This window comes from Rhipicephalus microplus, chromosome 8 (genome assembly GCF_043290135.1).
Source record: "Rhipicephalus microplus isolate Deutch F79 chromosome 8, USDA_Rmic, whole genome shotgun sequence".
NCBI classification, from domain to species: Eukaryota; Metazoa; Arthropoda; class Arachnida; order Ixodida; family Ixodidae; genus Rhipicephalus; species Rhipicephalus microplus.
In genome coordinates this window covers 77,857,533-77,884,151 of record NC_134707.1, presented here as the reverse complement: position 1 = coordinate 77,884,151, position 26,619 = coordinate 77,857,533, and the positions used below count along the sequence as shown (strand labels likewise).

The window sequence follows — 26,619 nt, the reverse complement described above, 5'->3', positions numbered from 1 at the left end:
CTGATTTTATCTGGAAGACGAAAAGTCATACTGGGGTCTGTTTCCCGCAGGCGCTTGTTCCGGTGATCTGGTAGCAACCAGTAAGTGGCAGCGCATTCGCGCATGAGTGATCTCAACAATGTGTTGACGTCACCTCGCGAGTAGGGTACTTTGACGTACATAGGAGCGTTGTATATTGCTGCTCTTGCTTCGCTATCGGCTGTTTCGTTGCCAACCAGGCCGCAGTGTCCAGGAATCCATTGGAGTGTAATCAAGTGACCGCCCCTGTGTGTTAGGTCAAATGCTTGGACGATTCCTAACGTTAACTCGTAAAATTGTGTAAAAGAGGTGTTTCGTTTTCGCTGAAACTATACTGTCACTTAGAAGTGTGGCAGCTTGGGCTAGTTATTACGGTCCTTCGTGTCATTCTTGTCTCTGTGTCGTCGTTTTGTTCTCGCGCTATAACTATCGTCATTCGTTCTACTGACACCTTTCATGTGGGGGGGGGGGGGGGGGAAGCAGATTTCGGGGCAAAGATGGTGAAAGCACGAAAAGCCGTTTGGAAAGTAAAGCCGACATCTAGGGTCAGAAGGCACACGTTGTCAATATGAATGCGTGCGTGTATCCAGCCCCTTTGTACCCGATGCACCTGTGATTGAAATTGACTGGCGCTGGTTAGGCTCTCTCACTTACAAATAATAAGGCAAACATAATTTAAACAGAATGGCAGAGCAAATATAAAGAAAGGTGAACTGTGAAAATTGAACAAATAATAACAAACATAATGAAATGGGTGATATTGTGCGAGAGATTTGTGCACAAATCTGGAAACTCAGGATAATGCAGACAGACAAAAAGTAACAAAAAAATGAAACAATTATAATAAATATAACAAAGAAATAAAAATCACACAAAAAATATACATATATGATCAGAACATGAGAAAATGTTCGGCTTCACAAATTTCAAATACTAACACACGGTATCGGTGAAAGCATTGGCAACCTGTCGTTCCTTAGTTCGTGCAGCGGTGAAATGCGACAGGAATCGAGTCTGGCGTAATTTTCATTTTTATATTTTTAACTTTTTATTCTTTTTTATTTTTTTCATTTGTTAACTGTAATTGTTATTTTATCAATATTAATATTATTATTCCTCGATAGGCTCAACAGAGGTGCCCAATAGTTATCGAGGGAATGGACCAACCGAAACAAATTTTCCATGTATTGTTCGTATATGTATCTTTGTTTTGTGATTTTTATTTCGTTAATATATTTATTTTAATTTTTTCATTATAATTATATATATATATATATATATATATATATATATATATATATATATATATATATATATATATATATATATATATATATATATATATATATATATATATATATATATATATATATTGCACCCGACAAAGAAGCGCTCGTGCCAAACAGATGATGATTGTCAGCCAGAACATATGATGATGATTGACTGCTGTTCAGATGAGGATGAAGCACATAATAGATGCCTACACTGATTCCCCCCCCCCCCCCCCCCCCCCCCGTGGAAGCGGCCAGCCTGGCCGCTGCGGGCGGGTAGTCAAGGTGACGAGGAACGTCGTGTGAAAAGCTTCATGCGGAAAACGTGTACAATTTCGGTGCTGCGGTAACGGCGGTCAGTTGGCACGACAAGAGGCGTCACACGATAGTTGACAGGTGAAGTCTGCTCTAAAACAACATATGGGCCGATGAATCGAGGCTGGAACTTGTCGCAGAGACCAGGTGTGCGAATTGGTGTCAATAGCAGCACCTCGTCACCCGGTCGGAATGATACCACACGATGAGAGGTGTCGTAGACGGCCTTCCTTGCTTGTTGCGTAGCTTCCGTGTTCATACGAGTGCGCTGGCGGCACTGGGCAAGGCGAGAAATATATTCTTCGCAAGAAGATGGTGATGTAGGGCCATTGCTGGTGAAGAAGGAAACATCGATAAAGAAAGCAGGTGAACGTCCGTAAACGAGATAAAACGGTGAGTAGCCGGTTGTGTGCTGAACAGCGGTGTTGTAGGCGAAAGTGAGGAACGGTAGAAGTTTATCCCAGTTTCTGTGATCCGGTTGAATGTATACGGCGATCATGTCGGCAAGGGTTCGATGAAATCTCTCGGTCAGACCATTTGTTTGAGGATGGTAGCTAGACGCCATCTTGTGTGTGGTACCAGAAACGCGAAGAACTTCACCTAAAAGCTGTGATAAGAACACCTTTCCACGGTCACTCAGAAGTACACGAGGTGCATCATGACGTAGTATTATGGGCTGAAGGACGAAGTCAGCAACTTCCGATGCTGAACCAGTAGCTACTGAAGTTGTCTCGGCGTAGCGTGTCATATGGTCTACGGCGGTGACTATCCATCTATTTCCAGCACCAGTAACAGGAAGGGGTCCGTAAAGATCGACACCGACGACCTCGAAAAGTGTTGTAGGGCACGTCATTGGCTGTAACTGACCAGCTGGGGGAGATGTCGGAAGTTTGCGAAGTTGGCATGGAGAGCAGGAACCCACGTACTTTGCTACGCTGGTAGAAACCCCAGGCCAATAAAAGCGGCTTCGAATGCGGTCGTAGGTTTTTTGAAAGCCTAGGTGGCCAGCAGTCAAATCGTCATGAAAGGCGTTAAGTACATGATGTTGAAGAGCGCGTGGCAGAACAGGTACCCAGCGTGTGCCGTCAGGATGATATATGTGACGATACAGCACACCGTCCTGAAACTTGAAGTGCTCGAGTTGTCGACGAAGGCGTGCATTGGGTGGACACGTAGCTCCTGAAAGGTGGTCTATAATGCGCCGACAATACGGGTCAGCCTGCTGGTGAGAACTGAAGGGTTGTTCATCGTCGATTGGCGGTTGGTACAGCGAGGCGAGCAAGGCAACAGAAGTGGGAGTCACGTCCGCACTGGTGTCGTTGGAGGTGGCAGCTGGAGTGTCGAACGACGCTGTAGGTAGTGGGCAACGAGAAAGAGCGTCGGCGTCTTGATGTTTTTTGCCCGATTTATAAATAATCTCAAACTGATACTCCTGTAGGCGTAAAATCCAACGACCCAAGCGTCCGGACAAGTTCTTCATTGTAGAAAGCCAGCATAAGGCGTGGTGGTCCGTTACGATGGTGAATTGACGGCCGTACAGATAAGGACGGAACTTTTGTATGGACCAAACCACAGCGAGGCACTCCTGCTCAGTGATGGTATAGTTTTTTTCGGTAGAAGTTAGCACTCGGCTAGCATATGCGATGACCCTTTCCCGTCCAGAGTTATCGCGTTGGAGGAGAACAGCACCTATACCGCAGCCGCTGGCGTCGGTATGCAGGAGTGTTGGGGCGGTGTCATCAAAATGTCAGAGTACAGGCTCTGACGTCAAAGCTTTCTTTAATAGGTGAAACGCCGACTGACATTCCTCGGACCACACAAAGGGTGCATTAGATGCAAGTAGTTTGTGAAGTGGCGCGGCTATTGAAGCGAAATTTTCTATGAAGCGACGAAAATATGATGCGAGGCCAAGAAAACTTCGCAAATCCTTAAGTCTTGTGGGGCATGGAAATCGAAGGACGGCAGCGATCTTTTCGGGGTCAGGGCGAATACCGTCCTTGCTGACGACATGACCGAGAACCTTGATGGATTTGGTGGCGAAACGGCACTTCTTAGTGTTGAGCTGCAGACCCGCACCGGCGAGGCATGTTAGGACGTCATCCAAGCGGCTCAGGTGCTGAGAAAACGTTGATGAAAAGATGATAATGTCATCAAGGTAGCAGAGACACGTCTTCCATTTCAGACCACGCAGGACGGTGTCGATCATGCGTTCAAACGTCGCGGGCACATTGCAGAGCCCGAAAGGCATCACGTTAAATTCGTATAGGCCATCGGGGGTTGCAAATGCCGTTTTTTCTTTGTCGTCATCGTGCATGGGAATTTGCCAATATCCCGAACGCAAATCAAGGCTTGAAAAGTATTCGGCGCCTTGCAGTGAATCAAGGGCGTCGTCGATGCGTGGCATGGGGTATACGTCCTTGCGTGTGATGTTGTTAAGTGCCCGGTAATCAACGCAAAAGCGCACGGAGCCATCTTTTTTCCGTACCAAAACAACAGGGGATGACCAAGGGCTAGTTGATGGACGAATTATTTCTCGTTGGAGCATGTCAGCGACGTTTTCCTCGATGATTTTTCGCTCAGCGAGAGACACGCGGTACGGGCGGCGATGTACAATAGATGTTCCCTCCGTCTGAATGCGATGCGCTGCAGTGGTAGTTCGGCCCAACGTTGAGGAGCAGGTGTCGAAAGAATCGGCGTGTTTCGTTAATAACGCAAGTAACTGCTGCGCCTGCATAGCTGTTAAGTCATCACTGATAAGAGCTGTGAAGGGAGAGGATGAGGCAGGCTTACTCATAGAACGGTCGTTGGTAGAGGCAGAATTAAGTGGCGTGACGCTGACAGGCTCAGCATCCACAACACAGGCTACTGCAGTGACCTCTGGCAGGAGAACTTTCTCTGGCGTTTCATTCGTAGCAATGACGAGCGCGGAGCCATGGTGAAAGCGTACGACACCTGATGCAAGGGCTATGCCTTTTGCGACGCAAGTCGACGAAGGGGACACCAAGACGTCACCGTGGTCGATGTCCTTAGAGATCAGGGTCACAATTCGTTCTTGGTGTGGCGGTAGTTCGAGATCTTCGCGAGCGAACAGGCGTAGAGGCTTGTATACGCCTTCGTCGAACATGGAGTCCGTATTAGTTAGGTGCAGAATCCGTTCACCACAACATATAGCGACTGAACAAGAAGATAGAAAGTCCCACCCTAGAATTAGCTGGTGAGAGCACCGGGTAAGCGCAGTGAACTCGATGTAATGCAAAATGTCATCAATAAACACACGAGCGGTACAAAGAGCAAAAGGACGGATAGCGTTCCCCTGGGCTTCGACTAGATTGGGTCCATTATAAGGTGTCATTACTTTCTTCAGGCGTTTGCACAAATCATACCTAATCACAGAAACTGGAGCACCGGTGTCCACCAAAGCGTCCACGAGAACTCCTTCCACCGTAACAGAAACCGTGTTGAACGGGCGTGCTGGAGGAATATGAGTCCTACTGTTACATGCAGTTTCTCCTCCGAAAACTGCATGATTTAGTTTTCCGAACGGTTATCAGTAGTAAACGAGGCTGGCCGAAGAGGAGAGGAGGAGCGACGGAAGGGCGAAGGTGATCGGCGTCGGCTTGAACGGTAAGTGTTCCGCGTCTCAGTCGACGCGGGCGGAGATGGAAACCGCTGCTGTCCAGATGAATAACTCCGAGCGTAAGAGTCCCCTCTGGAAAAGTCCCGTTCGCGCATGTCGTACCCGCGACGCTCGTCCTGCTGGCGCTTGCGGCAGAAGCGCGATATATGGCCACGATATCCACAGTAAAAGCATGTTGGGCGAGACGGGCGCCAAGGCGGGTAGTAGAGGGCGTTCGGCACACCGGGAGATAGCGCACTCAAGTGGACTGACGAAGGGTCGGGTGGGATTGGCCGGAAGTGGACTGGTGGTGCAGCAGCAACCGGCGTGAATGATGGCAGCGGTGAAGTAGAGTTTACGTTGCGAGGAGGCGCGGCCGCAACTTGCGCGTACGTTGGAGGGCTAGACGGAGGTGGCTGGACGTAGGCTGGACCGGTGAATGATGTTAGTTCCTCCCTTACGATGTCACGGAGGGCCATGCTTGAAGGCTGTGTGACAGATGGAGAAGGTTGTGAGATGCCCATTGATTGAAGTTCTTCTCGTATGATCTCCCGTATCACGTCACGCAGGTCCCGGTCTGCGGTACGGTGTTCACTATTGCCCGACTGAAGGCGAACAGAATCAAGTTCGTCGAGACGCTGACACGTAGAGACGACGTCCGTGACAGTAGAAGGATTCTGGGCAACAAGGGCATTGTAGGCAATGCTTCCGATGCCCTTCAGGATGTGGCGCAGTTTGTCCGACTCGGACATCGAAGAATTGACGCGCCGGCAAAGCGCAAGGACATCCTCGATATAAGATGTGTATGACTCGCCGGGATGTTGTTGGCGAGTATCTAGGGCCCTCCTCGCTAGAGCGGATCGAACGGCTGGCGTGCCGAATACTTGGCGAAGCTGCTGCTTGAAGGCAGGCCAGTCGGTGAGGTCGATCTCATGGTTCAAGAACCATGTCTTGGCAACGCCCGTGTGATGAAGCGATACTCGGCGGAGCTTGTTAGAGTCGTCCCAGTGATTAGTTGCGCTTACCCGCTCGTAGTTATCGAGCCAGTCCTCCACATCTTCGCCGCGGAGACCAGCGAAGATCGGAGGGTCACGCTGGTGGTTTACGATGTAAAGAGGAGGGGCTTGCGGCGCAGTGACGGGAGCAGAAAGGGCATCCACCCACTCACTCTGAGACATGTTGGCGGACTGAGGGTCCACGCGGTGGCCTGAACGGAGCTCCAGCGAGTAGGCGTTGTAAGTAGAGGTACTGGGAACGTCAATCCACCTCCACCACGTATGACGACTCGGTTGTAGCGAGGTTTATTGGCCGTGAACTCGGGAACGAACAAGCGCAACGGACCCGACAAAGAAGCGCTCGTGCCAAGCAGATGATGATTGTCAGCCAGAACATATGATGATGATTGACTGGTGTTCAGATGAGGATGAAGCGCATAATAAATGCCTACAATATATATATATATATATATATATATATATATATATATATATATATATATATATATATATATATATATTGTGAAGAAGAAAACGCATCGTTGGCAAACAACATCGCCACCGCTTGGGTACTGGGTGCTTGGCTTCGCTCGCTCGGCTCGTGCTGATCATCGCCGGCATCTGCTCGACCGTTGCTCTTGTCCGATCGTTTTTCATCGTAGGACCACCATCGCAACAGTCGCCAATAAACCCTTTTTCAATTGGTGGAGGGTGCTGACATTCCCCGTCGCCTGAACCTGGGTGCTGCCATTCGCCGTCGCCTCAACCTGGAGCTGCGCAACCGAACGCTACCTACCATCATGGCTACCAACACCGCGCAACCTGGCTCTTCCACTCCATCCCCCAGCAACCCCGGCGTTCTTCGTTTGCGAGAGCCCAAAGTCTTTAGCGGAGCTGATGAGACTGACGTGGAAGACTGGTTCGCTAACTACGAACTGGTAAGCGCAAACAACAAGTGGGATGACGCGGACAAATTGACTTACGTCATCTTTTACCTCACTGACGTAGCCGAAATGTGGTATAACAACCACAAAAACGACATTACGACGTGGTCCATCTTCAAAACGTTGTTCGCTGACGATTTTGGCCGACCCGCTGTCCGCAAGTCCAGAGCCGAACAACGCTTGCGGACTCGCGCACAAAAACCAACGGAATCTTTCACAAGCTACATTGAAGACATCATTGGACTTTGCAACCGACTGAACACCACCATGCCCGAGTCGGAGAAGATTCAACACATCCTCAAAGGGATAAATGACGGTGCATATCAGCTGCTCCTCGCCCGTAATCCTGCCACCGTTGCGGAACTTGTTACTTTGTGTCAAAGTTTCGAGGAGTTGAGCAAGCAGCGCGCCCTGACTCGGCCATTTTCCTCACACGCCGACTCGCTCTCCAGTCTCACTTCCGTTCCCGACCACGCACCAACCCTGCAAGAGATTAAAGACTTCGTGCGTGAAGAAGTAGCTCGGCAACTGTCGTTGATTCCCTTCACGCAGCAGCCGCCGTCCTCTCGTCTGCCTTCACCACTCCGCGACGTTATTGCCGAAGAGGTAGCTCAGGCTGTTCCCGTCGCTGCCCACCAGCAGCCTGTGGCCGTGACTGTTCCCCATGCGCCGGCTATGCAGCCCGTGGCCGCGCCTCTTACTTATGCCCAGGTGGTACGCAGCAGACCCCGCCAGCAGCTTTCGCCACCCATGCCTGCAGTTGCTCCCCACTCTACCCCTCTTTCGACACCTTGGGCTGCACCGCGAGTCAGCAATTCCTGGCGCACTGCTGACAATCGACCAATCTGCTACGCCTGCGGTACTCCAGGACACGTGGCACGATATTGTCGTCGTCGTTTCCAATCGCAACACAACGCTACTTGGCCGTTACCGTATGACCCGCCGCCCACGCACCTACCTGCTCCCTATCCTTCACCGCAGTATGGCTACACTAATCTTCCCGGGTCTCAGTCACCCCAGCGCCCAGCTCCGACTCACTCTTCCCGCTCGCCGTCTCCTCGCAGGCGATCTCTGTCCCCAATGCGTCCCCGACCCGCTTCCTCCAACCGGGAAAACTGAACGCCGCAGTTCCAAAGGCAAGAACTGCGCCGTCATCGAAATGCCCAAGTCCTCGCACTTCACCTGCTAACGTCGTCGCCATATCTGTCGATGGTGTTTCTACATTTGCCCTCATCGACACAGGTGCTGCCGTTTCTGTTATAGCCGCCCAGCTCTGCCGCTCCCTCCGCAAAGTGACCACGCCGCTCTCTGGACTATCGCTTCGTACGGCTAGCGCACAGCCAGTCAGACCTCTCGGCACCTGTACAGCCCGCATTTTCATCCAAGGCTCTATGTACGTTGTCGAGTTCATCGTCCTTTCGGTGTGCTCGCATGACGTTATCCTCGGGTGGGACTTCCTGTCACAACATCATGCCGTCATCGACTGCGCACGCGCTGAAGTTCAATTTTCGCACCTGTATGACGAACCTTTGCACGAAACTCTTGAGCGGTCTCCAAAACTCGTCGTACGTGAAGACACTGAAATTCCGCCAGCTTCTCTTGCCGTTGTCCCTGTTTGCTGCGATGACCATAACGACGCTACAGTAATGTTTACACCTTCCGACATTTTCATGAGCCGCAGAGCCGTTTCCTTGCCTTTCGCTACACTCGACGTCACTGGGGGCCGAAGCAATATTTTCGTCCACAACCCCCTTTCTGCACCGCTTACGCTACTTGCCGGCGAATGTCTCGGTCGAGTGGAGTACCTCGATTCCTCTTTATTCCTTAACATGCCAGACGAATCGTGCAGTAGCGCCTCGACCGAACTTCATGCCCTTTCCCCACCGGAATGCTCATCGAGTGACACCTTCTCGAGTTCCATCGCCGACACCTTAAGTGCCCATGAACGCGCCGAGCTTCTTAATCTTCTCCAGCACTTCGCGAATTCATTCGACGTTTCTCAGCCGCAATTGGGTCGGACTTCCGCAGTGCACCACTACATTGACACCGGTTCGCACCAGCCATTGCGTCAAAGACCGTACCGTGTCTCTGCAGCAGAACGTCACGTCATCAACGACCAGGTCGAAGAGATGCTACGCCGTCGCGTTATTCAACCATCGCACAGTCCTTGGGCATCTCCTGTCGTTCTAGTTCGAAAGAAGGATGGATCGATTCGATTTTGCGTCGACTACCGGCGATTAAACAAGGTGACGCGGAAAGACGTCTATCCATTACCGCGCATAGACGACGCCCTTGACAGCCTACAAGGAGCCGAATTCTTCTCCTCCTTAGACTTACGATCTGGATACTGGCAGGTTCCTATGGCAGAAGCTGATCGCCAGAAAACTGCGTTCATTACACCAGATGGCCTGTACGAATTTAACGTAATGCCATTTGGGCTTTGTAATGCTCCTGCCACGTTTGAACGACTCATGGACAACACACTGCGTGGACTGAAGTGGTCTGTGTGTCTATGCTACCTCGACGACATTGTCGTTTTCTCTCCCGATTTTCCTACACATCTGCGTCGGCTCCAACTGGTGCTGACGTGTTTAACCAACGCTGGGCTCCAACTGAACCTTAAAAAGTGCCGCTTCGCCGCGCGAGAGCTGTCCATCTTAGGGCACATCGTGTCCAAGGATGGTGTTCGACCCGACCCTGCAAAACTGCGAGCAGTCGCTGAGTTCCCGAAACCTACTACACTGAAAGAATTACGCAGTTTTGTCGGACTATGCTCGTACTTCCGGCGCTTCGTGCGAAATTTTGCGTCGATCATGTCACCACTGACCAACCTCCTACGCGGTGATGCAGACCTTTCATCCTGGTCTTCTGACTGCGACGTCGCGTTTGCCACGCTCCGTAGTCTGCTAACATTTCCTCCAATTCTTCGGCATTTCGACCCAACAGCTGCAACGGAAGTTCACACAGACGCTAGTGGGGTTGGTCTAGGCGCCGTCCTCGCCCAACGCAAGCCGGGCTACTCCGAATACGTCGTCGCTTATGCGAGTCGCACACTTACTAAAGCTGAGGCCAATTACAGCGTCACTGAAAAAGAGTGCTTGGCGCTAGTGTGGGCGCTTCGCAAGTTCCGCCCTTATTTGTACGGTCGCCCATTCGACCTGGTAACGGACCACCATGCACTTTGTTGGCTCGCCACATTGAAAGATCCTTCTGGCCGCCTAGCTCGGTGGGCACTGCAAATCCAGGAGTACGACATTCGTGTCATCTATCGCAGCGGACGCAAGCATTCTGACGCCGACGCCCTGTCGCGTTCGCCTTTACCTCCCGACTCGGCCTGCGAAACCACTGGTACCAACTCCGTCGCATCTCTCGACCTCGACTCTTTTACCGCGTCGCATCTCTCGACCTCGACTCTTTTACCGGTGAACAACACAAGGACCCGTGGATCGCTTCCCTTTTTAACTGTCTCTCTGGATCGTCAACCACTGCGGTACCACGATCTCTCCGACGTCAAGCTGCTCATTTCGCGATTCGTGATCGGCTGCTACACCGACGCAACTACGCCCCCGAAGGTCGTAAGTGGCTCTTGGTTGTCCCGCGCAGCTTGCGATCACAAATCTGCGCCTCCTTTCACGACGATCCCCAATGTGGTCATGCCGGAGTTTTCAAAACTTACGAACGCATTCGCCATCGCTTCTACTGGCGCGGAATGTATAATTTCGTTCGAAAATTCGTTATGGGCTGCCCTGACTGTCAACGCCGCAAATCACCGCCTTTCCACTCGTCCGGTGCGCTTCAACCGCTCCCGTGCCCTGCCAAACCTTTCGATCGGATCGGAATTGATCTCTATGGCCCTCTACCGACAACATCAGATGAAAATCGGTGGATCATAGTCGCTGTGGACCATTTAACACGCTACGCTGAGACCGCCGCCCTTCCAAGTGCCACTGCGCGGGACGTAGCATCCTTCATCCTTCATCGCTTCATACTAAGACATGGTGCACCTCGAGAGCTACTAAGCGACCGAGGTCGAGCCTTCCTATCAGAAGTCGTCACGTCTCTGCTTTCTCAATGCCATGTTGTTCATCGCAAGACCACTGCATACCACCCGCAAACTAACGGGCTCACGGAAAGATTTAACCGCACCCTTGGCGATATGCTCGCCATGTATGTGACATCCGATCATACTAACTGGGATCGCATTCTTCCATTCATCACGTTCGCATATAACACCGCGGCACAGTCTACCACTGGATTTTCACCTTTCTTTCTTCTTTATGGACGCGAACCATCCCACACCATCGACGCTCTCCTTCCATACCATCCTGACGCATCCGAATGCCCATCTGTGTCCGAAGCTGCCCGTAATGCGGAAGAGTGCCGTGAACTCGCACGCACCTTTACGTCGCAAGAACAACAGCGCCAGAAAGAAAACAACGCCGACTCTTCACAAAGCCCCAGCTATTCCTCGGGATCACTTGTATGGCTGGCTGTTCCTTACCAAAGCCCCGGGATATCCTCAAAACTCGTTCCAAAGTACGAGGGCCCATACCGCGTTTTGGAGCAAACCTCGCCGGTGAATTTTCTCATCGAGCCACTTTCCCCATCTGACGACATGTGCCGGCGTGGACGTGACATCGTCCACATCGCCCGCCTTAAGCCATATCATAGCCCTCTGCCTCCAGACTCTTAGGTCGCCAGGATGGCTCTTTTTCGGCGGGGGCAAATTGTGAAGAAGAAAACGCATCGTTGGCAAACAACATCGCCACCGCTTGGGTACTGGGTGCTTGGCTTCGCTCGCTCGGCTCGTGCTGATCATCGCCGGCATCTGCTCGACCGTTGCTCTTGTCCGATCGTTTTTCATCGTAGGACCACCATCGCAACAGTCGCCAATAAACCCTTTTTCAATATATATATATATATATATATATATATATATATATATATATATATATATATATATATATATATATATATATATATATATATATACATATATATATATGCGTGTGTGTGTGGGTAGGTGGGTGTGGGTGTGTGCAGTTCTTTAACCATATGAGTTGTGGTAGTACACGGCCCCTGTAGGCAATATCGGGAGCAGCAATGTGAAACACTAAATCATCGCGGTGGTTCCCTACACGTGCTTTTTGTCGCAAGCTGCTTAAGGCCGCACGCAACGCTGGCGTCGTCACAAGCGTTTGTTAGTTTGTGTTGCTGGTCGGCAGAAGTATCGGCAATCAGCAGACACCCGCGATATTGCGCAATTGGGAGTTCGAATTTTGATACACGGGGCCTATGGGGAGTTTCGCAATTCATAGAAGACGGAAAAATTGACTGCGTATATATGTTCCACCAAACTAATGTTTTGCCTACTAATGGCGCCTTTATTGAAGTACCAGCGAAGACGGGACCACACTGTAGCTCTGCCCTGTCTTTTATTATGGTATGTACCCCCGGGACTGTAGTGTTTCTACGACCTCCGAAAAAGCCTTGCAACTTACGTAGCGCTACGACTATATTATATCGCTTTGTTCACTTAATACCCAGTGTCGATAATATCCGACCACTATGTGGACGAATCAGAACACTGACCTCCACACTGTTTTCAGAATCCTGAGGTAAACGACTGAGCTTGCTGTTAGTTTGCTTTTTCATCCAGTTTTGTATGTACTCTGTAAAGTGAGCTGAACCTTGCACTGGCGTAAACATGGCTCTTCAACTTTCCGACGCGGATTGGATTGACTTTAGAGCGTACAATACAATACCAGCAAGATATGCATCTGAAAAATAAATTCTAAACTGAGGGACTTTTAAGCTTTACGTTTTGGGGTTGTACGAGATCCCCTCAACCGTATAGAGTTACTTATATATACACTAGAGGGAACTTCGACGCTAGTGTCTATGGGAGATGCAACGCACGGCGCTTCAGTGAGCATTTTAATGGCGAGTAGCCGACGGATTTGTCTCATTTTCGTACTTTCGGCTTCGGCTGACTTCGCATGGCTTAAAGTTGCTCTGTCGCGAAACAACGATCGGCAAGTGTTTGGCAGTTGCACTTCACTGCTTTATCCTTTTAGGCTGACCATTTCGAATCGGCTCACGAAGTTCATGACCGTCCGTTCTTTAAATCGAAACAAAACAAAAACACAGCAATGAACGAAGCCACAAGCGAGTTCGAAGCCAGCGAACACGAAGTGGAAAATCCGCGGACTACCCATTATTCCCAAGGTCGCTGAACGATCGCAGCGCCAGTCCCATCTAGTTAATTTCAGAAAACTCTAGGCCTCCAACCACAAACACGACAATCTGACAACTTCAATGGCGCTCTTATGAGAACAGTATGCCTACACATGTCTGCATAAGAGAATGTGCGCACTAATGCTAGTGCTCTTTGTAGTCTATTATATGCATTTGTGGCGACTTTTTGTCACGGACAGTGGTTATTTTTGGCTCAAGACCAGCGACACCGATAGCGGCATTTCTCCGACACGGGCTCTTTAAGGATGTATCGCGTTGAAAGCAATAATAATTGTGACGAGCCAGACATATCGTCATGTACATGGCCACATCTTGGTACACTGGAGATGGAAAGGAACGAAAACAGTGCGGCATCTACGCTGTATCCTGTTTCGTATATTTGTTGTCGAGTGGTTCTAGCTTGGATAGCAATCAGGAGGGACTGTAGCGTGAGATATGACACTATCAAGAACCACTCTGGCGTCTTTTTATTGCCACCAAATTCAGACCTTTATGAAAACAGTGCACCGCGCTGTCCGCGTTGTTTCTTTCCATCCCCGATTTACGTCTTTATTGATTAATTTAGTTTCCGCTTTGAAATTTGGGAACATTCATTCAGACCATGCTTAATCTTAACTCTGTCCTGCAATCAACGTCTTCTATGTCTACTGAGTGCTATCGTTTTTTTCTAGCTGTTACCATGACTACGACGCTTCCTTTCAAGTTTTGTCGTGTTGCTGCAAGCAACGCATCGTTGTTTTCTACATATATGTAGAAAACAACGATGCGTTGCTCGCAGCCTTCCATGTATAGATGGAAGAACCTTAGATGGAAGAACCTATAGATGGTATAATAGATGGAAAATAGTACAAAACCTTACATCTACAGATGGAAGGACCTGTACTTTTATTATCGGAGGTTCACTCAAACGAACTTTGCCTGCATCTTAAGGAACTTAAAAGGAACAGAAAGGGGGCAGAGTGGTCAGGGAAAAAACCGCTGTTAGGGACATATTAATCAAAATCAATAGGGAAAAATGGGCATGACCAGCGCACGTAGCGCGTAGTCATTGCAACCACTAGTCAATGAGGTAACTTATTCGGCTCCAAGAAATTACGAACGTGCAATAGAGAGGCGAAAGTTTAGCGGGCAGACGATATGAAGATGATTGCGGGTGTAACATATATCAGCAGAAAGAACCGCACCGCCGGCTTTATTGGTGGAACATCACAGAGGCCTTTGCCCTGCAAGTATATAGCGCAGTCAGGCTGGTGACGATGGTTTTGTAGTGAACGCAAAGGTGGGCACGGAAAGCTCTGTCTCATAGGCAGCAGCATTTACTCTTTGCCTCATACTGTTTGTGTTTATTTTTTTTTTTTGAAACATCACATTTGACTTGCAGTCTTTTTTTTTCGTGGAGTTAGTCCTGTGTAGATTCTGCTGGCTATGCTTTTAAGTGAAGATTTAAGATGGCAAAATATCTCTGGTTTAGAGGTATGGCACGCAAAAAAAAAAGAGAGCAGATTTGGCATTAAGGTATATAAAGGTATATTAAGGGAGTCAAGAGATTCCAGTTCTCGAAACGGAGGCGTGAACTGCGTTGTTTTTTTTAATCGTTCACGACATTCTATGCGAATTATTCCGAGGTTTAAGAAACAATTTATGGTTCGCATAAAGTACACAATTAGTGGTGGCTTGATATACGAGGAAGGTAGACTGTCTAGTGTAGCATAGTGAGATACGAGTATCGCGTCAAATTGCGTCTGCAGATTGACGCTAGGTGGCGGAAAGGATTATGATCGATAAAATGCGCATTCGTTCGTTTTTGGTAGCATAAAGTTCCATGGGGATGCGCATGCACCTTTATGAGAAAGAAGAGAGAGAGAGAGAGATAGAAAGGAAGGCCGGGACATTAACCAGATATTAGCAATCGGTTTGCTACCCAGCAGTGGAGGAGGAGAAATAGGCGCAAGAAAATGGGCGTAGAGAGAGAGAGAGAGAGAAACGCACGTGCACTCAGGAGAAAACAAGAACGCACCCACGAAGGGCGTTCTGGTTGAAACCGTTTAGAAAGGCCGGTCGATCGCAAGAAGTCTAGTAGCGCTTGCAGGGCCTTCTGCAACGTTGCATCCGGTCGATATTGTAAAATTATTTCCTCCGACAGAGGTTGATTATCTAATTTGCTGAGTTCCTTGCGAAGGCATAGTCGCTGTCCACTATCTCTAGGGAAATGTCTGTCTTGGTTGGTCATAAAATTCTTCCTGTCCCCGAGATTTGAACCGGGGACCAACGCCTTTATGGGGTGTTTACTGCATGAATCCTGCTCTCCAGGAGACCCATCAATCAGTCGTCTTGATCACGTGTTGGTGTAACTGGCCTAACTCAATTCTTGGCCAATCCTCACACTAATCGCTGTGGCATACGCACAGTGTGAGCCACAGCGAAAAGGTGAACAAGAACAAGTGTGTTCGTACCGACTCGTGATAATGATAGCTAATGATGATGATAATTCATGATAATGATAATGTTTGGTTTGCACGCGGACTAAACGTCGACCTGAGCGAGTCCGCTGTTGAAAACGGCTTTCTTTGTACTTACATAAGAAATCTTGCAACCCTTCTGAAAGCACGGTTAACTTCATACGAATTACTTCTAAATTAAGAGAACGCCATTTCTCTCTCTCTAATGGAACTTTCTTGCTAACCTCGCGCTGATTTCGTTCAGCATTGCGCAATACAGGGCCTAATGGCGAACTGACATTGCCCAATCTCGGACTAACTATGCTGTGTCCTTTGGGATTTAAAACACCGGCTCAAGAGACGGGCTGTGTCTTCTCTATCGTTGCCTGTCTCGTTGCGCTGCTCCGTGTAAAGAGACGCATGAGAATATAAATAAAAGAACAACGCAGACAGCGGCACACCCTTTCGATTTAGATTTGCGCAAGCAGGTGCGTTTTCCCGCGTATAATCTCAGGGACATTTATTTCACGGAAACCCGCATCTGAAGACGGGGCTAAGTTTGGAGGGCAAGTTATGCTCACAGCACCGCTTTACCCTAATACAGGAAAGGCCGTTTCATTCTAACCCGTTTTGTGTGTGTGTGTGTGTGTGTGTGTGTGTGTGTGTGTGTGTGTGTGTGTGTGTGTGTGTGTGTGTGTGTGTGTGTGTGTGTGTGTGCGTGCGTGCGTGCGTGCGTGCGCATTTTCTCACGATCGAAACGCGGCAGCACTGGCCGGGAGTTAATCCCACGCCCTCGAGTTCTTGTTTAGATACAGTTACTGTGAAACTGCACATTACTGCATAGACCGACGCTTGTGTTTCAATCTGTTCTTCTCACACTATTCTTTCCGTTACTCTCAACAGGTTCAGCGTGGGAGATCGGACTGCTTGAGAGCGTGAGCACCGCATCTTTAGATCCAAGCGGGACATCGCCCACGCTTGAAGGAATACAGGTATTTACAATGTGTAAATGTGTGTGCACGTTGTATAAAGTCTCTGCGCTCATTGGTCCTAGTTTCCCTGATCATGGCATTACCTGTAGTTGGTATTTCATGGCGTCGTAATGAATATTACAAAACAAAAGGATGATTCTGATTATTCAACTAAATGCGATGATCGGGATCCTTATTGATTATCTTAGTATCGCGTTCAAGAAGCTGTATAGTTCCTCCAGTGATAACGATTCTGAGGCTGTCACTTTCGAAGATGTTGCCTAGAAGTGTCCCTTTTATGGACCCTCTATTGGTCGCTTTAGGTGAGAAAGGCGAGTAGTCTCACCCTTTACCGTGCGCTCGAGGTTCTCATACGGCACGTAAAGGCGGCTGCTGTCGCCGAAACCAATTGTCTCAGAATACGACCGCTGATCAACGTTCGCTCGAAAGACTGACGGCGGTGAACGCAACGATTGCGTTTTCGGAGAAACAATAGACTCAGCGAATTTTGTGGAACTTCCAATTTCACGCAAACGAGAGCTTTCGCCTGCGTACTTTTTACACCATTTGGACCAACGCTAGTACCACTAGCGAAATGTTGAGACTACGGCACTGCAAATTTTGGGCTCGCCATGTGACAGCGTGACTGCTATTGTGTTTCCGCGTAGTCACTCGATCCTCAGGAAACAGGTGTCGCGACATCTCTTGAAATTTTGAATGCTACATACCTCGCATGTGACTGGCGATAAGAGACAATTGTGTTTGGGGTATGGTGCAGCGAGATAGAGTTCCGGCACAATATTGCATGTGGAGTAGCACAGAGGCCGCCGGCTTATGCAGGCTTACGGCGCGCTATGCACGATTTTCATTTTAAGAGCCTGCTCGTGCTTAGTTAAAAAACAAACAAAGGACATTAGCTACAATTAGCAAAGAGGAAACCGGGCGGGGCAATCGCCTGCAAATTATGCAAGGCTAGATCCACTGGCTACCTGCAGCATCCTTAACCTTTAGTTTCAGCATTGCGCGTTGCAGTTCCGAAAGGCAATGAATAAGAGTGCTGTGATTTTATAAATATTTAATGCCGACACTGAGTTCAATAACGCAACCTGTTTGCCTTATTTATTTATTTATTTATTTATTTATTTATTTAGTTAGTTAGTTATTAAATGTGTTCAAGAAGTGATTGGCGCCTATGCATAGCTCAGGTGACTTACCTTACGTAACAATTTGCGTCACGAACTTATGAATTCACTTTTATTTCAGACCACAGAGAGCATTTTTTTTTGTGAAATAACGGTAAAATGCATTCGCGCCCCGCCGCGGTGGTCTAGTGGCTAAGGTACTCGGCTGCTGACCCGCAGGTCGCGGGTTCAAATCCCGGCTGCGGCGGCTGCATTTCCGATGGAGGCGGAAATGTCGAGGCCCGTGTGCTCAGATTTGGGTGCACGTTAAAGAACCCCAGGTGGTCAAAATTTCCGGAGCCCTCCACTACGGCGTCTCTCATAATCATATGGTGGTTTTGGGACGTTAAACCCCACAAATCAATTAAAATGCATTCGCATTTGTAAGTTCATAGTTACAATAGGTCTACATATGCTTAAGTGGTTTTCTGAACTATCTGCAAAAAGATAACTATATAGCTTATCAAAAATGCCGCTCCATCTGTTATTCTTACACTTCCCACGCATAACTACCGACTTTTAGAGGATCCGAAACGCGTCAGACATGTGCTACATTGGGAATTACATGGTCAGTAATACCGGACTGCTTCACCGTATACACATACTTTGTGAACGTTAGGGTGCGCCTGGCCATCAGGACTCCGAGAGCCGTCTGTTATTGCGTCACTCATAATCATATCGTGGTTTCGGGACATGTCAACACGAACAATTAATAAGGTGCGTTGGCATTGCACATGTGACTTAAAAAAAGAATAGATTGCCCCCACCCCCACCCCTCACCGATTCAGATGAGGTCTATTGCGAATTTTGAGGGCTATGAGCTTGCTGGTGAGCAAGATGCAGATACCGACAGCTCAAAGCGTGTTGCAACTGCTTGAAACCGTCACTCCAGTTCTCGCAAGCCTTCAGAAGTCTGCTCCTTGAGCACCCAAGCGGCACCATAATGGCTTCGCCATCAGCAAGATTTTGGGTGCACAGAACCGCGCATACAAATTAATGCAACGAATGTGCTCAATTGATTAAGACACGGATGTTACTCACCGTCTGTGATGCTAAGCACATAACTGCCGTTTTGTCGATGGCATGAGTGGCATTTCTCTCCTTCTCTCTCTCTATAACTTTTATTCCCCTTATCCAGCGCAAGGTGGCCTACCAGGCTCAGCCATGGTTAACCTCCCTACGTTTCTTTCATCCTTATTCTCTCTCTCTCTGAGTGCAGTCGTGGCTATCCGCAGCTGTAGCAAAGTAGTAGTAGTAGTAGTAGTAGTAGTAGTAGTAGTAGTAGTAGTAGTAGTAGGAGGAGGAGGAGGTTTTTCTTTTCAGCCACTTACTAAATGCCGAATGGCGATGGCGTAGTGTTTAGAGCATCCGCCTCGCATGGAAGAGGTCCTTGGCTCGAATCCCGGATGCGCGCAGTTCTCAACCGGATTAAAAAAAATCCGCGTGGCGATGGTACTGAATTAAGAAGCCTGCGGGGTGCGGCCTCACCGGTGACCACCACCGGTAACGCACTCCCTCACCAGAGAAAGATTGGCCACCCTGGTGCAGTATCTGGCCGCTACCTCCAGCATGCATACGTCAACTAACTCACGGCACTCAGTCCCCAGCAGCTGCGAAGCAACTGACCACGGCGGTGGTCATATCTGCAACGCAGCAGAGGGTGATAAGAATCTCTGGATCCGGGCAAGCCGCCATTGGAACCTGGACTTGGCAACCTTTAACGCTAGAACCTTATCTTGTGAGGAAAGTCTAGCTGTACTCTTCGAAGAATTAGAGGGTGTTAACTGAGATATAATAGGGCTCAGTGAGGTTAAGGGGACAGATGAGGCCTATACGGTGCTACAGAATGGGCGCGTCCTTTGCTATCGGGTCTTCGCTGACAGAAGAGAATTGGGAGTGGGGTTCCTTATTCACAGAAACATAGCTGGCAACAAAGAGGAATACTATAGCATTAATTAAAGGGTGGTTGGTATTGTAATTAAACTCAATAAGAGGTACAAGATGAAGGTGGTACAGACTTACGCGCTTACATCCAGCCATGACAACGCTTCAGTTGAAAGTTTCTATAAAGACGTGAAATCGGCAATTAGCAACGTAAAAACACAATATACTATACTAATGGCAGACTTTAATGCGAAGGTAGAGAAGAAGCAGACTGGAAACCAGGCAGTGCGAGATTATGGCATCGGTACTAGAAATGCTGGAGGAGAGCTACTAGTTGAATTCGCAGAACGCAAAAATTTACGGATTTTTAATACCTTCTACTGAAAACGAGGAAACCGTAAGGGGACATGGAGGAACCCTAATGGCGAAAATAAGAATGAAATAGACTTTTTAATGACTGCACACCCAGGCATCGTGCAGGATGTGGAATTGCTTGACAAGGTACGATGCAGTGACCATAGAGTGGTACGGTCCCGAATTCGCCTAGACTTGAAAAAGGAACGACAGAAACTAATACGCGAAAAGCCAATCAATTAGCAAGCACTGAGAGGAAAAGTAGAGGAATTCAGTCTCACTTCAGAACAGGTACTCGGCTCTTATCGAGGAAACCAGCCTCAGCGTTGACGCAATGAACGATAATCTGACGAGTATCATCACGGAGCGTGCAGTGGAAGTTGGAGGTATGGTACTTACACATGACACTGGCAAGCTGTCCCAGGAGACAAGAACCTCATTTGAAAGCGTCAAAGCATGAAAGTCTCAAGTACAGCAGACAAAATAGAAGTGGCAGAGCTTTCGAAGTTGATTATTAAGGGTAAGGTACTTGATGTAAGAAGGTATAACATGGAGAGAATTGGACGCGCTCTGAAAAACGGAGCGTCGAAGCAGTGAAGAGGAAACTTGGGGTAGGCAGAAATCGGATGTATGCGCTAAGGGACAAAGAAGGGAAAATAACTACCAATATAGATAGGATAGTTAAAATAGCGGAGGAGTTCTACAGATACCTGTACAGTAGCCGGAACAGATCCGACCTTAATACTATAAGAACTATAGCAGTAACCCAGATGACACCCCACCATAAGTGATAGAAGAAGTCAAAACAGCTTTGGAGAGCATGCAAGGAGGTAAAGCTGCTGGTGAGAACCAGGTAACGTCAGATCAGCTGAAAGATGGAGGACAGATTGTGTTAGAAAAACTAGCCACCCTATTTACGAGGTGCCTCCTGACGGGAAGAGTACCAGAGTCTTGGAAGAATGCTAACATCATCTTAATACGTAAGAAAGGAGATGACAAGGGCTTGAATAATCACAGGCCGATCAGCTTGCTCTCCGTAGTATACAAGCTGTTTACAAAATTAATTGCTAACGGAGTAAAGAAAACACTAGAATTCAATCAACCAAAGGAACAAACAGGATTTCGAACAGGCTACTCAACAATCGACCACATTCATACTATCAATCAGGTAATAGAGAAATGCTCAAAATATAGCCAACCACTATGCATAGCCTTCATAGATTACGAGAAGGTGTTTGATTCAGTAGAAATATCAGCAGTCATGCGGAATCAGGGCGTCGATGAAGTATATATAAACACCCTGGAAAAAATCTACAGAGGATCAACTGCTACCATATTGCTTCATAAAGAAAGCAACAGAATACCAATCAAGAAGGGTGTAAGGCAGGGGGGCACAATCTCCCCAGTGTTATTTACCGCGTGAATACAGGAGGTTTTCAGAAGCCTAGAAGGGGAACAGTTAGGGATAAAAGTTAATGGAGAGTACCTTAGTAACTTGCGCTTCGCCGATGACATTGCATTGCTGAGTAACCCAGGGGACGAATTGCAACTCATGATTACGGAGTTAGACAAGCAGAGCAGGAAGGTGGGTCTTAAAATTAATCTGGAGAAAACAAGAGTAATGTACAACAACCTCGGAAGAGAGCAGTGCTACGAGATAGGTAATAGTGCACTTCAAGTTGTAAAAGACTATGTCTACTTAGGGCAGGTAATAACTGCGGAGCCGAACCACGAGATTGAAGTTACTAGAAGAAAAAGAATGGGGTGGAGCACATTTGGCAAGCACTCTCGAATCATCACTGGTAGATTGCCACTATCCCTCAAGAAGAAGGTATATAACAGCTGCATCTTGCCGGTACTTTGCTATGGAGCAGTGTGACAGGTCGGCATATGCAGAAGGGCACTTGAGACAGCAGGCGTGAGAGCTATATTTACCCAGAAAAAGGCGAGAGGGGCCAATAAGGCAGTTCGATATTTGTACCTCCCGTAAAATTCGGAACTCCAGCAGGGTGAGTATTGGATGAAGGGAGGTTCGAAACGCTTGTCGAGTCTGAGTTGGAAGTACACCTCATTGATAGTACGGCGCAAGAAGGTCGTCTCGTCGTTCTTCACGGAACTCCCGCCGTTCTCCGAAGGTGTGGGTCAGGAAAGGAATGGTGCCCGATGGGGCCTATGCAATAAACAGAAGCAAGCGTTGCCCACTTTCTAGAACAGGAATCGAACGAGTAGTCTCGACACTGAAACCTTCCACTGTTTTCCTCCGCTGGGTTCCTGGGCATTCAAAGATTAACGGCAATGAGCTGGTTCATCAGCTCGCCCGCTTACTGCTAAGTAATAACCCCTAAGTAAAGCTACTCCTAAAAGATTGAGTGACGTGCACTAAGCAAATTTCTGGAATTTCTTGAGCTACGATGAACTAAGATTACAAATTACAGCTTGTTGCAATCAATGACATTACATGACAGTTATTCTTTAACTTTGACAAAATCACTTTGAACTTACTTTCACGAACGCCCACTCCCGCAAACTTTATTTACGCACGTGTACGTAGGAATCTCCAAAAAATTCGCTGAACTTTTCACGCTCGAGCTTTTGCACTCAAGCGGACTTGTTTCTGTTATTTTCCTTTCCGCCACCCCACCCATTTCTTTTGGTGAATTTGTCCTGCCATAAGGAAACAGGGCATGCAACACTTCAATCAATATTGCATAAAGCACTCAATGGTTTAGGGTGGTATGTCGCTTTGGTCTGACAAATCGTATTATACCAAAGCTTCCCTAGCAGGACAACCACCCGCATGACGTGGATTGCAGCCCAACAATAACACCGACGACGATGACAAAAAAAAAACGTTTTCAGGAAAAAAACGCACGTGCGCGCACACACCCTTCCCTCTCCTCACAACAACAAAAAATGAGGCTATTATATTAATTAGAAAAAACGTCACAAACTGTCGATACCATCGCCTGGTAACCTCGTATTCCAGTACTGTTCTTGCACAAACTGGAATGACGGACAGCCTCAATATTTTGTATATCAGCTCATATAATGCCCACTGCAGGAACGAGTTAGAGAGCGCAAATGTATAGACACATGCATAAATTATATCTTGAAAGCAGACGATTAAATGAACTAAAACGTGTTCTTGGGATACTGTAGTAGGTGCATGGCCTGGCAAAATTCGAAGGGACAACGAAAGGGGGTCAAGAAATGGCACAGGCCCTCTCATTTGTTTTCCTCGTTTCTGAGTGCCTCCTTGCTATGTGTCGCTATTAAAGATGGGTTAATGACGTTGCAACAACATCGGCAAATAAATTATCCCTTTTTTGGCGGCATTTACGTAAAATAAAACAAACGCAAGCCCTTACTTTGAAATGGCTAAAGGACGAACGAAGAAAAAGCAGAGCTAAAGACGCGCGAGTGTACAGAGACAAAAAAAAACAGTCAAGGTCAGTGGCTATTGCCGAAGCCATTAGTAACCGACTTCGGCGCGCGCGGCTAATTTTCCGATACTGCCGAGCCAGAAGAGGAAAAAAGAAACATATGTGGGAAAGAAAGGGATAGAAAGGATTGTCGGAAATACGCGAACCGCCTAAACGGAGCAAGGAAGCGAGGAGAAGTTGAGACGAACGCCTGCATTTCCTCTTCTTTTCGCAAAAGAAGAGAGGGACACGGGAAACCAAGCGGGGAAAGGGTAACTAATGACTAGGGAAGGTGTGGTCCCGTCAGGGAAGAAATGAGGAAAGCGAGAACGTGAGAGGAATGTTTCGGAGGGAGAGAAAAAGAAATCGTTCTATGCTGGGAGAAATGGATGGTTGGGAGATGGGGAGACAGGTTCAAGTGGAAGGCGTTGCCGTGGCAACGGGCCGGGGCCCATCCAGGGACCGCGGCTCCCGGGCGCACTCGCGCGCCGGACAGTTTCGCAGGGCACCTCAAGTACAGTTGGGAAATGTCGACAATCACAAAAAAAGTTCTTTTCCGGAAGACGGAAAACAAGGACACAGAGAAAAGGGGGTAAATCGAGGAGACCGGTCTTTTCGGAAGTTAGGGAAATGTGAAAAGGATGAGAGAGAGAGAATGGGAGCCTGCGGGAATGATTGAAGGGAGGTATGTCCCTACACTTGGCAGTTGTAGGGTTGCGGCAGTTGTAGGTCGGGCAAGATAGAGCCAAAGGATAACGGTACCGCGCTTCGCCCAGTCGCGTGCATCACTTCCCTTTTTCCCCGAATTCGTAATTTAAGGGACATCGTGAAAGGCGCCCAGGACGGCCTTCCGGCAGCGCATACGTCACAGCGCACGGTCGTATAGGGAAATAAAAGAGAATAAGGGACGTAAGATTAGTTCATGTGCCCGGAGTGAATGAAGTAAGACACGACCGAGAAAAATAAACATAAAATAGCTATAAAGACGAAAATGTGGCCTTGAAGACGGCGGAAGCAAGTTAATCTCTAAAGACTGTATGATACAGAGCAACGTACATTGTATCGGAATTCGGTGGACCTGGCAAAGATACGCGCCGTTGAAGTGATTGGTATTGATTGAGTTCGCCGAAGATTTTCATTCAAAAGGAAGATGAGGCTGACGTATGGCGCGGCGTGAAGTTTGCCTTGTGGAAGTCAGGTGGCTGCTGTCAGGTCATTTTCTTCTTTTTTTTCGCGTTTACACAATAGATAAAATCGAGAAGAGGTCTTGTACTTGAAAGCTTGGAGCTGTTTCTTTTGCATATTTCTTTCTCTTCCAATTCGCGCCTCGCTGTGCACCGCATTATCTGAGCAGATTTCCTGGCGAAACATTGGCCCTGCGGTAAAAGAATATAAAAAAAGAAGACACATAATATAGTGCACAAAATGACTCAATGTGTACATAATTGAACGTCACTTTTATTCGAAACGAGTTCTACGCCGTGTCCATCAGTCAAACAAAAAAAAAGACTGAATATTGGCGCTACCGTTTGCATAAATGTATTTGAAGGAGTAAGAAGTCTAACAGTTTAACAAGGAGTGGGAAGCAAGGTAGGTGTTCGGATCCTGGATCTTACGTGACGCAAACGTTTAACACGATACAATTTAGGAAATATCCAGACAAACAGAACGTACGTCTTCTTCACCGACTTGTCCTAAGAAGCAGGCTTCCGTGCTCAGTTCATAAACGAAGGTTCATAGGGTGAGAAACAAATCCAGGCAAAGAACGTTGGGCTCTAATACGATGTAGTTTAATCGACACATTTTCTTTCTTTCCGCTTCAGCACAGAAACGCCTGAGGCATCCTTTCTCGAGAAATACTGCGAAATAGCGTTTAAAAAAATTTGTCAGTTCCGCTTGGTGGACGTTGATAAAGAAAGCGAACCAGGTGATGCAACGTTGATATAGTGGAGTGAAATTAGGCCGAATAAAGTGGTATAAAGTCGAATGAAGTAGGATGAAGTTGAATAAAGTGGGATGAAGTCGAGTAAAATGGAATGAAGTTTAATAAAGGGAGATGAAGTCGAATAAGGTGTGATAAAGTTGAGTGAAGTTTAATAAAGTGGGATGAAGTCGAATAAAGTGGGATGCAGCTGAATGAAGTTGGATGAAGTGCGAATGACGCGGCATAAAGTCTATGACCAAAGTGGGGGAGTGGTGGGAGCAGTAGAGGGCATAATGGTGAGTTTTGAAAGTAGGTAGTGGGAGTGCATGGTGGCAGGAGTGGAGCATACCCATAGTGAGATTTGCCCAAGCACTTGCTGTGGGTGAATCAGACTGTGATTTACGACGGTTCGCGGACTTCAAAGGCTTGACCAATGAACAGCTTCATGTTTAAGGAACAAGGGTGGTACTAGAACACAGCACTGACGGTACCAGCGTGTGTTCCTTGCACCCTCTGAGCCTAATGTTATAGCACAGACACTAGATGAAACTGTTCACATAAGGTCCATTCATTGGAATCTCCGACCGCAAGGGAGATGCCATTAAACTATCGTGCGAGTGGTACCAGCTCTTGAGACATATGCTATAGACTTGACGCTGACATTATTTTTTTTTCATCGCGTTTAGTTGAAATGAGCTCACTCGAAGCTAAGCTCCTATCAACAGAAAGTGCGATGACGGCACATGACGACACATAATTCAGTCACAAGACGCACAAATGGCAGCGATCTTTAACTCAAGTTAATATGGTGGCGCCCTCTAGCAAAAGTTCCTGCAAAAGCACTTTCCTGCTACACGAGTCCTGCGTGCAGTAAATTGCCTGTATAGTCTTGAATCACTCTTGAAAGTGCTCCAAACATGTGTTTGAATTTAGAAGTGTGGCAGCTTGGGCTAGTTAGTATGGCATGACGATAGTTATAGCGCGAGAACAAAACGACGACACATCGTGTCCTTCTTGTCTCTGAGGTG

The 26,619-nt window shown here is 47.8% G+C and overlaps 1 protein-coding gene across 3 annotated transcripts in view; it reads left to right on the top strand.

Annotated features, from left to right (window-relative positions):
• Positions 1-26,619, top strand: part of LOC119185000 (protein dispatched homolog 1-like) — a 495,836-nt gene that overhangs the window by 242,444 nt on the left and 226,773 nt on the right. For all 3 annotated transcript variants that reach the window (XM_075872172.1, XM_075872171.1, XM_075872170.1), the window contains exon 4: positions 16,759-16,847. The gene's annotated coding sequence lies outside the window, so the exon portion shown is untranslated. The remainder of the gene's footprint in view (positions 1-16,758; positions 16,848-26,619) is intronic.